The following is a 13,634-nucleotide window of genomic DNA, read 5'->3' on the forward strand; positions in this document are numbered from 1 at the left end:
TTCTCGCTTGTGGTTGAGTGGGTGTCCTAGAATCTACGGCTTAGGTCAAGAGTGCATTTCGTCTTCAGTAAGAGCAGAATCGTCACACAGAAGTTGCTCTGGGAATTAACTTCAGCTGACAGTTTTAGAGAGCCATGCCTATTAACACACGTTTAAACACAACCTTCCAAATTTAACTCTTTTTTTCCCCAGTAGCCCTTTGTTTTGCTTTTCTTGGAGAGATGTTCAGGGGAAGAAAAATATCCCAGGTTTGTGGAATGAGAGCGTGGGCACTGAGACCAAAGTCAGGCAGATAGGCGCCAGCTGGAGCTCGGAGGGTGTGTGTGGATGAACTCAGACTAGAGATGGGACGATGAGATCAAGTGCAGAGAAGCCTTGACAGCCAAGCGGATGTCCGCCTCGCCTTGGTCAGCTGGAAACCAGGTGGTCACTACATAAGGAAAGGACCAGAAGTGAGGCCTCAGAGTGAGTCTCACTGGGAAGGAAAGGCTGTCTATGGGCAACCCATGCTTCTTCCTGTTCCACAGAGCACAGACTACCTCACCACCTCCTAAACATTCTAGAAGAATCTCTGCTATAGACGAGGAGCTTGTGAAGGGTGTGTGGGCACCAGGAAGCTATGAGATCAGCTCGGTGAACCAAGGTAATTTTTGTAACTAACCTCGTGGCCAGTGTGTTCCTACCCTAAGGACCTTTGTGGAAAGCAGAGAGGCGATTACTGCGTCTGATTTACATGGCTGAGAGCAGTCTGCTGAATCCCAAAACTTTCCCGCACAGTCTTCTGAGACAGTGAAGGAAACGAACCTCAGCAGGTGCGGGAGTGTACCCCTCTGTCTTCCCTCTCATCTCCGACCTCAGCAGCCACCCAGGTTGAGATTTGTGGGCAGCGATCCACCAAGCCAGGGGACATGGCCTGTGGCTAAGACAGCCAGTTCTCCATCTGCAAGAACAGCTTGCTCACTTCTCTCCCTGTTTGTCACCTGCTTTATGTTAGATCTTGGACCTGGTCCCAGTGCTCTGTCTGTCAGTCTGTGTGTGTGTGTGTGTGTGTGTGTGTGTGTGTGTGTGTGTGTGTGTGTCAGTCAGTCTGTCTGTCTCTCTCTGTGTCTGTGTGTGTGTGCGTGTGTCTGTCTGTCTGTCTGTCTCTGTCTCTTTCTCTCTGGGACACAGAGTTAAGAAGCCATGTGAAAAAGATATTTTAAATATTCCATGAGATAAGGCTGAAGTGTTTAATGAGATAAAGACACAGTGAGATGGGAGGACAGGAGGAGAAACCAGACAGCAGAGAAGAGAGAAGCAGGAGGGAAAGGAAGAAGAACGTCAAGCGGGGAAAGAGGAAAGAACGAGAAAAAGAATTCTGAATGAAAAAGAAAGTGATTCCCCAACAGTGAAAAGGTTTAAAAACAAAATTCAATAAATGCAAGGTGAGGAATAAAATGTGAAAACACAAGAGGATTTAAAAGTGGCAATAAGGTGAAGTTAAAATACTGCTAACTGCAGAGGTGGGGGAGGGGCGACGGGGGAAGTGGTGACACTCGGGGAATGAGAAGAAAAGGAAACTAAGGGAAAAACTGTCCACAGACGGAAAAAGGCATTTAAAAAATCAGACGAAAGTAGGAAGGCGATAGCAAATAGAATCAATCCTAAAAATACAACACGGGGCTAAGGAGCTAGCTCAGCCAGGGAAAGGCTTGCAAAGCCAGGGCCCGAGTTCAGTCTCTAGAACAAATGTAGAAAAGAAGTCCCGTGTGGTGGCATGAGCTCGTAATCTCAGAACTGGGAAACCAGACATCGGTGAAATCCCTGGCCTAGCCTGCTTGGAGACTTCCAGGGCAATGAGAGACTGTCTCATCAAAGAAGACAGACAGCTCTTGAGGTTGCTTACATACAGCTGGCCTCCACATGAATGCATATACATATGACCTACACACACGTGCACCCCCACGAACACACACACGTTTTCCATTTCCCTCAATGTGAGACTGCTACTGATGGATAGGGAGTGGCCGGATGAACTCTGGACCCGGGTTTCCTTTGGTTTACTCCAGCGTGCCATCTCTGACACATGTCTCATGTCTTCCAGAGCTGTGTTCACAGTCGCTGTTTTCCTCCTTTGTGCACCAGGCGCCTCTGCTGGCTACACTTAGGTTTACTGTGAGCCAGACCGCTTCTTTTATTGTCCCAAGACTCCCCGGATGGAACCCCCTGGAGTGGTTGTGTTACCTAAGGAGGGTCTCTCAAGTGAATTGGGAGTTTGCGGAGCAACCAGTCCACTGAGATTGGTACGGTTGGAGAACCTGCCTTTGTACGGTCATGGCTTCCTGAGTATTAATCACATTGTTAGGGCCAGCTACTGTGAGTATCATGTAGGACCCAGGACTGCAGAATTTTCAATCTCTACAGCAATGAATGACAGATCAGGGCTCCAGAATTAGATCCACCTATTGATCTCAGACTTACCAACTCCAGGGTAATTCTTAGCTGATGAATTACCTTCAAGGACCAGGCCATCTTTCCTTATGCTCTTCCCAGCCCGAACCAGCCTTCTCCATCTGCACTCTTTGGCCTACCAGTGTTCAGCCTTCCTATCTACTCATAAGTAACAAATCTGGGCCTTCCCTCACTCAGGGGCTATGGCAGGCCAAAATTAAGACTCCTCAATCTGTGGGTGTTCCCCAATCTCAATCCCCTGGGGTAGTTCAATTTCAAGAATAGATTCTCAAACCAAGATGACACCTGGCTGATGTGTTTGATCAGGATGCTCAGATTCACACAGCATGAGAAAATGGAGTCGGACCGATCTGGTAGAGAAACCAGCATCTCACTAAAATCACCCACTAGATTTGTGGCTCCTGAGGGATGTGGGCCTGCCCTGCAGAGAGAACTGCCTGACTTTCCTGTGCTTACCCCATCTCACTTCTTTACCACTTCTCATAGAAGCAGCCTCTAATCCTCTACCATACCCAGAAGTAACACATCAGTTTTCTTTAGTCTGTAGCAGCATGACAGTTTATATTTCCATATCCTTTCTCTGTTAACCTACATGCCTATGTGTAATGTGTGTTTCTAGCAGGCAGCACACAGCTGGGCTTTACTGTTCAATCTAATTAGACAGTCTCTACCTTTGAGATTTATATATACCATTTATATTTAATATGATTATAGATCTGATTGTGCCTACATCTATCATCTTGTTTTAATTATTTGTACAATCTGCTTTTGCCTTTTCTTTCTTGTTTTGAGTTAGTATTTTTTTTATTAATAATTCTATGTGGTTTTCCTTTGCTACTCATTAACGGTACCCAATTTGTGTTTATAGTGGTTGCTTTAGGGTTTACAATATATAACTTCACTTTAGAAGTCTACTTTTAGGTGATGTTATGCTACCTCATGGAGAATACAGAACCAACACAAACATGCGTTTCCATCTCTCTTTATCCTTTCTTTATATAATTGATTTCATGTGTTTTATAATCCCTGACTATATTGCTATCTTATTAAACAGTCCCTTGCATTTCAAAGAGGTTTGCTTATTAAGAGAAATAGTATTATGGACATAATTAATACTTCTGGGACTCTTCATTTCTTTAGTAAATCTTGACATTTGGCATTTTTCTTTTGCCCAAAGGACTTGTTTTTAACATTTTATATAGAGCAAATCTCTTGAAAAGTTATTCCAGCTTCTGTATGTCTGAAACAGATTTTGCCTTCATTTAAAAAAATTCTCATTTTATATCCAACTATAAGGCATTGTTATAATTGGAGTATGTTTTAAATTAGTATATGTGAATCATGCAAAATAGTCCAGTGGTATTTTCATATATGTGTATGATGTACTTTGATAATATTCACTCTTGTTGCCCTTTCTTGTCTTTCTGCTCTAGTCCCCCTCTTCCTTAGTATACCCCTCTGCTTTCGTGTGTTTATTTTAAAATATAGATTGTATATATGATCGAAAACATGCAATGTTTGTCTGAGTCCAGCTTATTTAAACAGTGGTCTCTGTTACCACTCTAGAGGTGGAAGGGTTTGGGAGACTGGAGATGATAAATGAGGCAGATGAGTTTCATGTAATAGACAACTTAATTCAGAGCCTCAGACAATTTATACTCTGAGGGTTAAGAAAGACCACATGAGTAAAGTTCTCTGAGTCCAAGCTGTATACAACCACAAGGACAAGCAGCATGCGGCAAAACATGTGTTTCCATACAAGCATAGAAAGGAGAGTTTAAACATTGAATTGAATAACATAAGCAAGCAATTATGAGTAATCGGAAGTAAACTCACTCCATCACACCTGGAAGGGGCACAAAAGCACATTCCAAGAACGAGTCTGCGTTTTGAAGAAACTGAGGTCACAAGACTCTTGTCTTGTTTTCTTGGAGTGTTCTCATAAGCACTCAGAATTCCCCTCACGTGACTCCATTCCTGGACCATGTTCTGACAGTGTCTGGTTCCATACGTTTTCCTATAAACAACATGATTTTGTTTTTCTTTATAGCTTAATAATACTCCAGTGTGTACTCAACCACATTTTCTTTTTTTTTTTTTTTTAATTTTTATTTTGCAATATAATTCAGTTCTACATATCAGCCACAGATTCCCTTGTTCCCCCCCCTCCCGCCCCCCTCACCTTCCCCCCAGCCCGCCCCCCATTCCAATCTCCTCCAGGGCAAAGCCTTCCCCACAGACTGAGATCAACCTGGTGGACTCAGTCCAGGTAGGTCCAGTCCCCTCCTCCCAGGCCGAGCCAAGGGACCCTGCATAGGCCCCAGGGTTTCAAACAGCCAACTCATGCAATGAGCACAGAACCCGGTCCCACTGCCTGGATGCCTCCCAAACAGATCAGGCCAATCAACTGTCTCACCCACTCAGAGGGCCTGATCCAGTTGGTGACCCCTCAGCCATTGGTTCAGATTTCATGTGTTTCCGTTTGTTTGGCTATTTGTCTCTGTGCTTTACCCAACCTTGGTCTCAACAATTCTCGCTCATATAAACCCTCCTCATTCTCGCTAATTGGACTCCCAGAGATCCACCTGGGGCCTAGTCATGGATCTCTGCATCCAGATCCCTCAGTAGTTGGATGAGGTTTCTAGCACGACAATTAGGGTGTTTGGCCATCCCATCACCAGAGTAGGTCAGTTCGGACTGTCTCTCGACCATTGCCAGCAGTCTGTTGTCAACCACATTTTCTAATTCATCCATTAGTTAATGAGTACCTAGACTCCATTTGTGAACTTGGGATGCAGATTTCTCTATGACATGCTGATTTTGATTTGTTTTGATTATCCTAGTTTGGCTCTATTATTATTCTATTAGTGTTTGCCATGATCAAAACAACTTGGGGAGGAAAGTGTTTATCTCATCTTACAGCCTACAGTCCATCACTGAGGGAAGTCAAGGCAGGAGCTCAGGGTGAGGACCTGGAGATAGGAACTAAGGCAGAGACCATGAAGGAGTGCTGCTTTATTGGTTTAACCTGCCATCTTATGCACACCAGGACCACTTGTCCAAGGGTACTGCTCCCCACAGTGGGCTGAGCCCTCCTACACCAATCATCAGTCAAGAAAATTTCCACACAAACTTGCCTATAGGCCAGTGTGATGGAGGCAATTCCTCAGTTGGGGTTCCCTCATCCCAGATGAATCTACCTTGTGTTACATTGACACAACCAACCATCACAGACATATATCCAGGAATCGTGTAGCTGGATCATGTGGTAGTTCTGTTTTTAGGTTTGTGAGGAACAGCCACACTATTTCCATAGTGGCTGAGCAAATTTGCCTTCCCAGCAACAATGTAGAAGTATCCCTTTTCCATCCACAGCCTCGATAGCATTTGTTGTTTTCTGTTTTTGCGCTCATATCATCTGCCATGGGAATAATTTCACTTCGTGGTTTCTTCCTTTCCTATTTATATCCCTTTAATTTATTCCTCTTATTTTTATAAGAATTCAAGCACTATATTAAATAAGTGTGGATGCCATTCTTGTTACAGGGTTTTGAGGAACTGCTTTCTATTCTTCCTCATTTCTTATAATGATGGTGCCTTAGTTGGGGTTTCTATTGTGTGAAGAGACACCATGACCATGGTAACTCTTATAAAGGAAAAACATTTCATTGGGGTGGCTCACATTTCCAGAGGTTTGGTCCATTATCATCTTGGGGTGACATGGTGGCCTGCAGGCAGATATGGTGCTGGAGAAGGAGCTGAGAGTCCTACATTTTGACCCACAGGCAACAGGAAGTGGTCTGAAACACTAAGTGTGGCTTGAGCATATATGAGTCCTCAAAGCCCGCTTCCACAGGGACACACTTCCTCTAACAAAGCCACACCTACTCCAACAAAGCCACACCTCCTAATAGTGCTACACCCTATGGGGGCCATTTTCTTTCAGACCATCACAGATGGCTATTGGTTTGTCCTGTATAACCTTTATGATAATTCTGTCTCCAGTTAGTCCAGGCTTTTTCAAGAAGGCATGGAGATGATTGTGTGATGCTTTGTCCTTAATTCCATTTCGGCTTACAGTTTCCAGCTTCCCACTCTGAACCACTCTTGCAGTCCTGGAATGAAACAACTTGATTGTGGCCTGAGCTTTAAAATGTGTTGAGTTTAGCTGAGACCCGGGCAGTCCAGGGTAGGTTGTCAGCATCCCTGCTGTGTTCACTTTAGAAGCTTCCCTTCTTTGCATATCGGGAGCTGCTACTGGCCCCAAGGAGAGAGGTGCAGTCTGTGGGCTGGGCGGATCCTACTGTCTCCAGAGATACCCCAGTTTGTGCATCCAGGGGTAGCAAGCGTCTGAGTTGAGACTGTCCCCTAAGTGTTCCAGAGAGTAGGAGGACAAAGAGCGAGCTGAGCTCTGTGCTAGAGAGGCGAGAACTGAGTGCACCTGGTGGCACTCTGCCTGCAAGTCTGACCCATTTCAGGCCTGGTCTACCAGTAAAGCACTCAGCAGGAGGGGCAGGCTGGGAAAATCAAGCAATACACTCCCTGGACCTGGGCTCCAAGCTCTCATCCCACCAGACAGAGACTCCCACAGGGCAGGGAAACAGCTCAGGAAGCCGAGCAATCTGCCTCCCAAGGCCACTGGCCACCACATCCTCCACACCCAAGCTTCCTGCTGCTCTGCTTCCCAGCATGTGTGGTTTGATCCAGAATGGTCCCCATAGGCTAATGTATTTGAATGTTTGGTTCCTAAATTAGTGAATTGTTTAAGAATGATTAGGAGGTGTGGCCTTGTTGGAGGAGGCTTTGAGCTTTCAGAAGCCCATACCACCTCCCTCTCCCCCTTCTCTCTGCAAATCAGGATGTAGCTCTCAGCTACTGCTCCAGAGCCATGCCTGCCTGCCTCCCAACATGCTTCCCACCGTGATGATCATGGACTAACCCTCTGGAACTGTAAGCCAGCCCCCAGCTAAACACTTTCTCTTCTATTAGCTGCTTTGGTCATGGTGTCTCTTCACAGCAATAGAAGAGTGACTAAGACAGTAGGCCTCTGCCCAACCCTCTTTCTCTCCAAGGCTGCTTTGCATGTCTGTCTCCTGTTCAGACACTGTGCCAGGACATCACCAGGCTTGATAACCCATGATTGTTCTGTTTCTGGGCCACCCGAGTAGTAGCTCTGTCATACAAAGACCTTCTCATGATACTACCTTGCATTGTGGGATACTGGGGGAGATTCGGCATAGTCTTATCCAGTGCTGGCCTGCCACACCAGAGAAGGTGCTGTCAGAAGAGATTCTCACTCATGAGAATTGTGGGTTTCTCATGCGGCCAGAACTGCCTGTCAGTTGTCAGCAGGGCTACCTGGCTTACCGTGTGGTTATGGCTTTGGCATTGTGGGCTTTTCCCTACTTTACTCTGAATCACTTTCTGTTTCTTTGTGCCTCTTAGCTTAGCTGAGGTGGTGGTCTGAGCGAGATGTTTCTCGTCTTCTCCCAGACCCTAGGGCTTGAGTGTAGAGGCGTCAAATACCATCCTAGGCTACCTCCCTTCAGGGAAAGGTCTTGGGGGCTCTACTCAGTTCTTCCTTTGTGAGACTGTGGCCAGTGGAGAGGATGAAGTGAGAAGGGAACACAGGAGAGGCAGGGTGGTGGCTCAAATGAAGGCAGAGGTGGGAGGTTGAGGCAAGGCTGGGTCTGCCATGCCCACCCAGCAGAGGGGAGAGAAAACCACAGCACACACAGCATGTCTGGAGACAGGTGGAATTTAAGCCTAAGGGGCCGAAGCAGGCCAGCAGGGCCCAGGCCTCAGTGGAAGCTGACCCAGCCACTGTGCTCCCAGGTGTACACCTGCTGGGAACCTGCATACGTGACACCATCAGCACGTGTGGTACACCATCAGGCACATGCACGTGCCCATACCACCAGCTCAGAGCGGTAGTGTCTCCTCTCTGAGGGCACCCACCTAGTGTGCTGAGTACTCCTATTTGATGTGGTGACCTTCAGGTGTGGGCGTGACATTGAGGGGCTTGGGGAGCGAGCTGGGCACAGGGGCCTCAGGATGTCCTTGCTCAGCCTGTACACAGGACAGGGGCAGAGTGAAGATGGCCAGTGCAGGATCTTCAGGACGCCGACATCCTCACAACTCTCCTGAGTGACTGGGAAGCTTTTCCTCGAAGCAGACACAGCACTGGGAATCTTTTGCACCATGGCCTGCCACAAAGCACATACTCCTAACCTACAGCTCCCAATTTTCTGTTGTGAGCTTTCTGAGAATGCCATAGACCCCCTTCACCTGGCCACATGGGAGTCGCTCCACTTCGTGTCATCATCAGGATGGGGAGTGGTGCGTGAAGATAATTTTAGAGGGAGACTACATTCATATAATTATACTGTGACCGTACAATACAGTGCAGAGTTTCCTCCATCTTGTATTCTGGCCGAGGCCATTCAGGTTTAACTCGAATTTGATCTCCTTGTTGGAGACTCTTATGGAAAAATACCCAGCTCTATTCTGGGAACCCAAGGTCAGAGTGTTCTGGCTGACTTAGCTTCTGTTAAATTGCCCACTGATGGAAACCTCCCCCTCCAGATGCCAAGTAAGATGCCAGACCGTGGTTTCTGCCTTCAAAAACCCTGTGCTCTGGACACTCAGTGCTACACTTGAGTCCTGAATGCCTGAGTGTAGTCCCAGCCAGCTGGAATAAAGGCTTTCAGTTGGCTACAAACTGTGTCTGAGTAGAGACTGTATCCAGCCTGTGTCTGGCAGGTTCCCCTTAACAATATCACTAATATAGCTCAGTTCTATTATTTATTATTGTCTTATTTAGGGCTTCTATTGGTCTGATAAATGGCATGACCAAAAGCAAAGTGGGGAGGAAAGGGTTTATTTCATCTTACAGCTCATAGTCATCAGAAAAGCCAGGGCAGGAACTCAATGCAGGAACCCAGAGGCAGGAACCGATGCAGAGGCCATAGAGGAGTACTGCTTACTGACTTGCTCTTTATGACTTGCTTAGCTTACTTTCTTCTAGAACCCAGGACCACCAGCCCAAAGGTGACATCACCCACAGTGAGCTGGCTTTTCCCTCATCAATCATCAAGCAAGAAAAATGTACTACGAGCTTGCTTGTAGGCCAGTCTGGTGGGGGCATTTTCTCAATTGACATTCTCTCTTCCAAAGTGGCTCCAGCTCATGTCAGGTTGACATAAAACTAGCCAGCACAGTTGCTATTCATCTCACTGTGCTTATTTTAAACTGTATTCTCAGCATGGATGTACAGAAGAATGCAGCATAGTGTACAGCTGGTCTGAGACCACCCATGCTTCTAGGTATCCACTGCTGGTCTTGACTGTGTCAGTGGTGATGTGTCATGCTTAGAATGGCATTCCTTAAATGTATCAGAGTACATATGTGCATTAGTTTATAATGCACATAATTTTTCATACTTTTTGAGGTACTGAAGGAGGGCTGAAGCCAGGACCTTGTATTTGTTAAACCTCACCACGCATCCTTTGCTGCCACCCTTCTTCCAGGTTTTCAAGATCATCCAGCTAATTTTAAACTATCTAAAGGGATCAACTAATCTAAGTTTTGTTGTAGTTTCAAAAAGTACCCACAGTTATCTGGGGGAGGGGCTACTAAAATGCCAATCACACAGCTGTGACCATGGCTTTTCTTTGCATTTAGATCTTCAATGGGATTTCACAAGAGTTGGTTTCCAGACTCGCACACTGCAATTTCTCTCCCCCCTTGCCCCGAACCCAGGAGTTGCATGCTCCTATGTTTTGATACAGTTCACTGGCTGTAGTTGATTGGAAACACAATTGGATTGCTGCTTTGGGGGATTTATCAAACTCTGGAACATTCTTAGTTTGACAGGTGGAGCTATAACTTATTTCCTGGGGGAAATGTGGCAAGAGCATTTTCCATGCCAGTCCACAGAGAAAAGGAAGCACTTGTGTGCAGACTGGTCGACTGGTCAAGAGAGACAGAACAGTGCAGGTGGTTCCTGCCTTTGGTTCCGCCTCAAATCAGTGCACTTCTGTGAAATGACCTCATGATAGGTTAGCTCCAACACAAGCTACCGCCAGTCAGCTGCTGGGACAGACAGACAGACATGTCAGTGCACTTCTGTGAAATGACCTCATGATAGGTTAGCTCCAACACAAGCTACTGCCAGTCAGCTGCTGGGACAGACAGACAGACATGTCAAGTGGACATGATACAAACATCTAACCTTTTGTGTAGCCCACAAACACTATTTTTAAGTTCCTGTCACTACTTTAGAACCCCAACTCTCTCGCCTCCCTTTCTTCCTCTCTCCCTGGATGTCACTCATTCCTGACCCCTTTTCCTGCTAGGCTGTTTTGTCCCTCTGCTGACCTTCCTGTAGGGTTTTACAACAGCTTCCATTGTTTCTAGCTTGTGTGTGTGTGGGGTGTCTGTTTTAACCCAATTCCCTCCTAACTCTTAAAACAGACGCCCATCTATATTGTCTTCTTCACCAACACTATCCTCAAATCCACGCAATCTGACTCTCTCCCCAAACACGGTCCTGAGACTGGCCTGGTCAAACACTGGATGGTCCACCTGCTCTCAACTCTGAAGCACCATTCACATTGTGGCCTCTGTACACACTAGCGAGGCCGCAACCCAGTGGCTCTGCCTGTCACCAAAGCGTCTTGCTTCAGGAAGTTGCCATCTTCCATGCAGACGATAGTCACACTCCTGTTAGATTTTTAGTTTGAAAAATTAAAGCCATTCATAAAAATAGGGCAAAAAACATAATAAGAGTCCATATGACTTACACACCCCTTCAATAATAAATCAACTCCAAGTCAATTTTATCGCCAGATCTTTGCCATGCTTCTCTCTTTCCTAGGATCACTTTAAATATGTTTTCATCTGCAAAAAATTTCAGTGTGCATTTCTGTCTGACAGGGATCCCACTTTGAAGCAAAGACTCTGCCAGGTGTAGTGTTCACATTTGCAATCCCAGCACTGGTGACACTGAGGCAGGAGGATGAGGAGTTCAAGGCCAGGCTGGCTACAAAGCAAGACTTTGTCTCAAAAATCAAAGTCAAACACCAAATGAAACAAAGCCACATCACTAATATCAAAAGTGCACATAGATAGATACTAACAGCTATCATGTTACTGCTGTGTTTATTCAACGTTACATTCTTTCTTTGTAACTCTGTCTAACGAGAATCTACACAGTTGAATTTGGAATAACTTTTTTAGCTACTACAGATGCCCCACCCATCTTCCTTACTCTTCCTAGACCACTGGAGTTTACCCCGTAGAGGGTTCTTTTTACTATTTGAGTGTGCTGATTCATTCCTGAACCCTCTACCTTGTTCCTCTGTCCACCGTGCTTTAGATGCACTGTTGGGGTTGATGATAAAATTCAAGCTTGTGTGTGTGTGTGTGTGTGTGTGTGTGTGTGTGTGTGTGTGTGTGTGTGTGTGACTAATTCTGGGGAGACATTGTAAACCCGAGGTTTGTCCTTTCTGGTGGCAGATTCTCAGTGTCTATAGGTGAGCCTTACAGATTTGTGTTTTAGCCTCTGCAGTGAGTATGTGCTTACTGAAAGCTGTGGAGTACTGTGTCTATGTCCATGAGACAGTGGCTAGAAAAACCACTCCAGAGCAGGCCGATGAGCTAGAGCAGATCACAGCTCAGTTTCCCCCACGTCCTCTGAGAAAAAAAACCTGGTAGCAGAATGGTATTCAAAGAGGGAAGCCTTTGTGTATCTATTGAAAAAGCAATGACACTTTGGAAAACATCTCTTAGAGTGACAGCCGGGGCCGAGAACACCTGTATCTCAGGATCTTAGCCAAACAGAGGTGAGCCCTCTGCTGAAACCACTTCCTGGTGGAACAACAACCAATTACATCTCATCTGTTCTCTGCACCCAGCATCGTTTCTGTAGATGAGGGAACTAAGTTTCAGACAGGTGAAATCAATCGCTTGTCCAAAGACATACAGCTGCTACTCTGAGGAGCTCAAGGTCTTGACCCCTTGGGTCATATCGAATCTCCTGCATATCAGATATTTATGTTACAATTCATAACAGTGGCAAAATTACAGTTATGAAGTAGCAATGAAGTAACTGTATGGTTGGGGGTCCCCACAATGTGAGGAGCTGTATTAAAGGGTCACAGCATTGGGAAGGTTTGGAACCACTGGATTCGATAATCGTCTTCAGGCTCCATCACAACCTTCTTCACACTACACGGCAGGCTCCATTCACTGTGGAGATCAGAAAAGCCATCTGCAAACAGAGGTGACTTTGAGCACAGAGTACATCCCAGATAAAAACAGAATATTTTCTAGGCTGTGCAATGACCCAAGGGCCCCTCAGTTGTATACATTTGATGTTAAATAGAGGAAACTGCGTAGATTGCAGACTTGCCATGGTGAAAAACCTTGGTGTCACAGTCTGCCAGCAGCCCTTGGCAGGGGACAGCTTTGGCTGTTTGGTGGACTCCCGCCCTCCCTCGGTAGCCAGCCAGACTCTGCACCTGCCATCCCATGGCACACAGACTGTTGCCACACTGGATACTTGAAGGCTCTGCTGTCCTCACAAAGTAGAGAGTGCTAATTTAGGATCCTGGCTGTGCCACTGGAAAACCAGCAAGGGTCATCTTGATGGCTCCTGAGGCCTTCCAGACTCTGCTGCCAGAGGCTTCCCAAATAGCTGAGTTAGCTTGGCTGCTCCAAGGCACTTCAGTCCTTTACGATTCCAGGAGCACCCTCCTATTTGAACCAGGCCATTGCATGACCCAAGTACACAGGAGGTGAAGGAGAGGACACAGAACATGGACACAGAACGTGCAGCACGTGCTAACCACCCAAACCCGAACAAACAATCCAGAGGTGGAGAAGGCCTAGAGGACTAAACCAGAGTCACAACGTGCAGTGAGAGAGTCACTCTCCCCCACCGTCCTCAGCTGTAAACTTTGACAGAACCGAATGGCAAACTGTAAACACCTCCAGACTTGTTCTGCATAGGTTGCACGGGGAAGTCTTCAGAGCATGTCTCAGGCAGTGATGCATATGAAACAGCATTGGCTCTGCTGAGAAGCTTCTAGACTTCCCAGGTATCAGGTGCTTCCAGAGCATGAGGCTTGCATATCAGTGTGCATAGTGCCGAGAGTGCATGCTGGGAGTTGCACACTGGT

This window comes from Peromyscus eremicus, chromosome 20 (genome assembly GCF_949786415.1).
Source record: "Peromyscus eremicus chromosome 20, PerEre_H2_v1, whole genome shotgun sequence".
In the NCBI taxonomy this organism is placed as follows: domain Eukaryota; kingdom Metazoa; phylum Chordata; class Mammalia; order Rodentia; family Cricetidae; genus Peromyscus; species Peromyscus eremicus.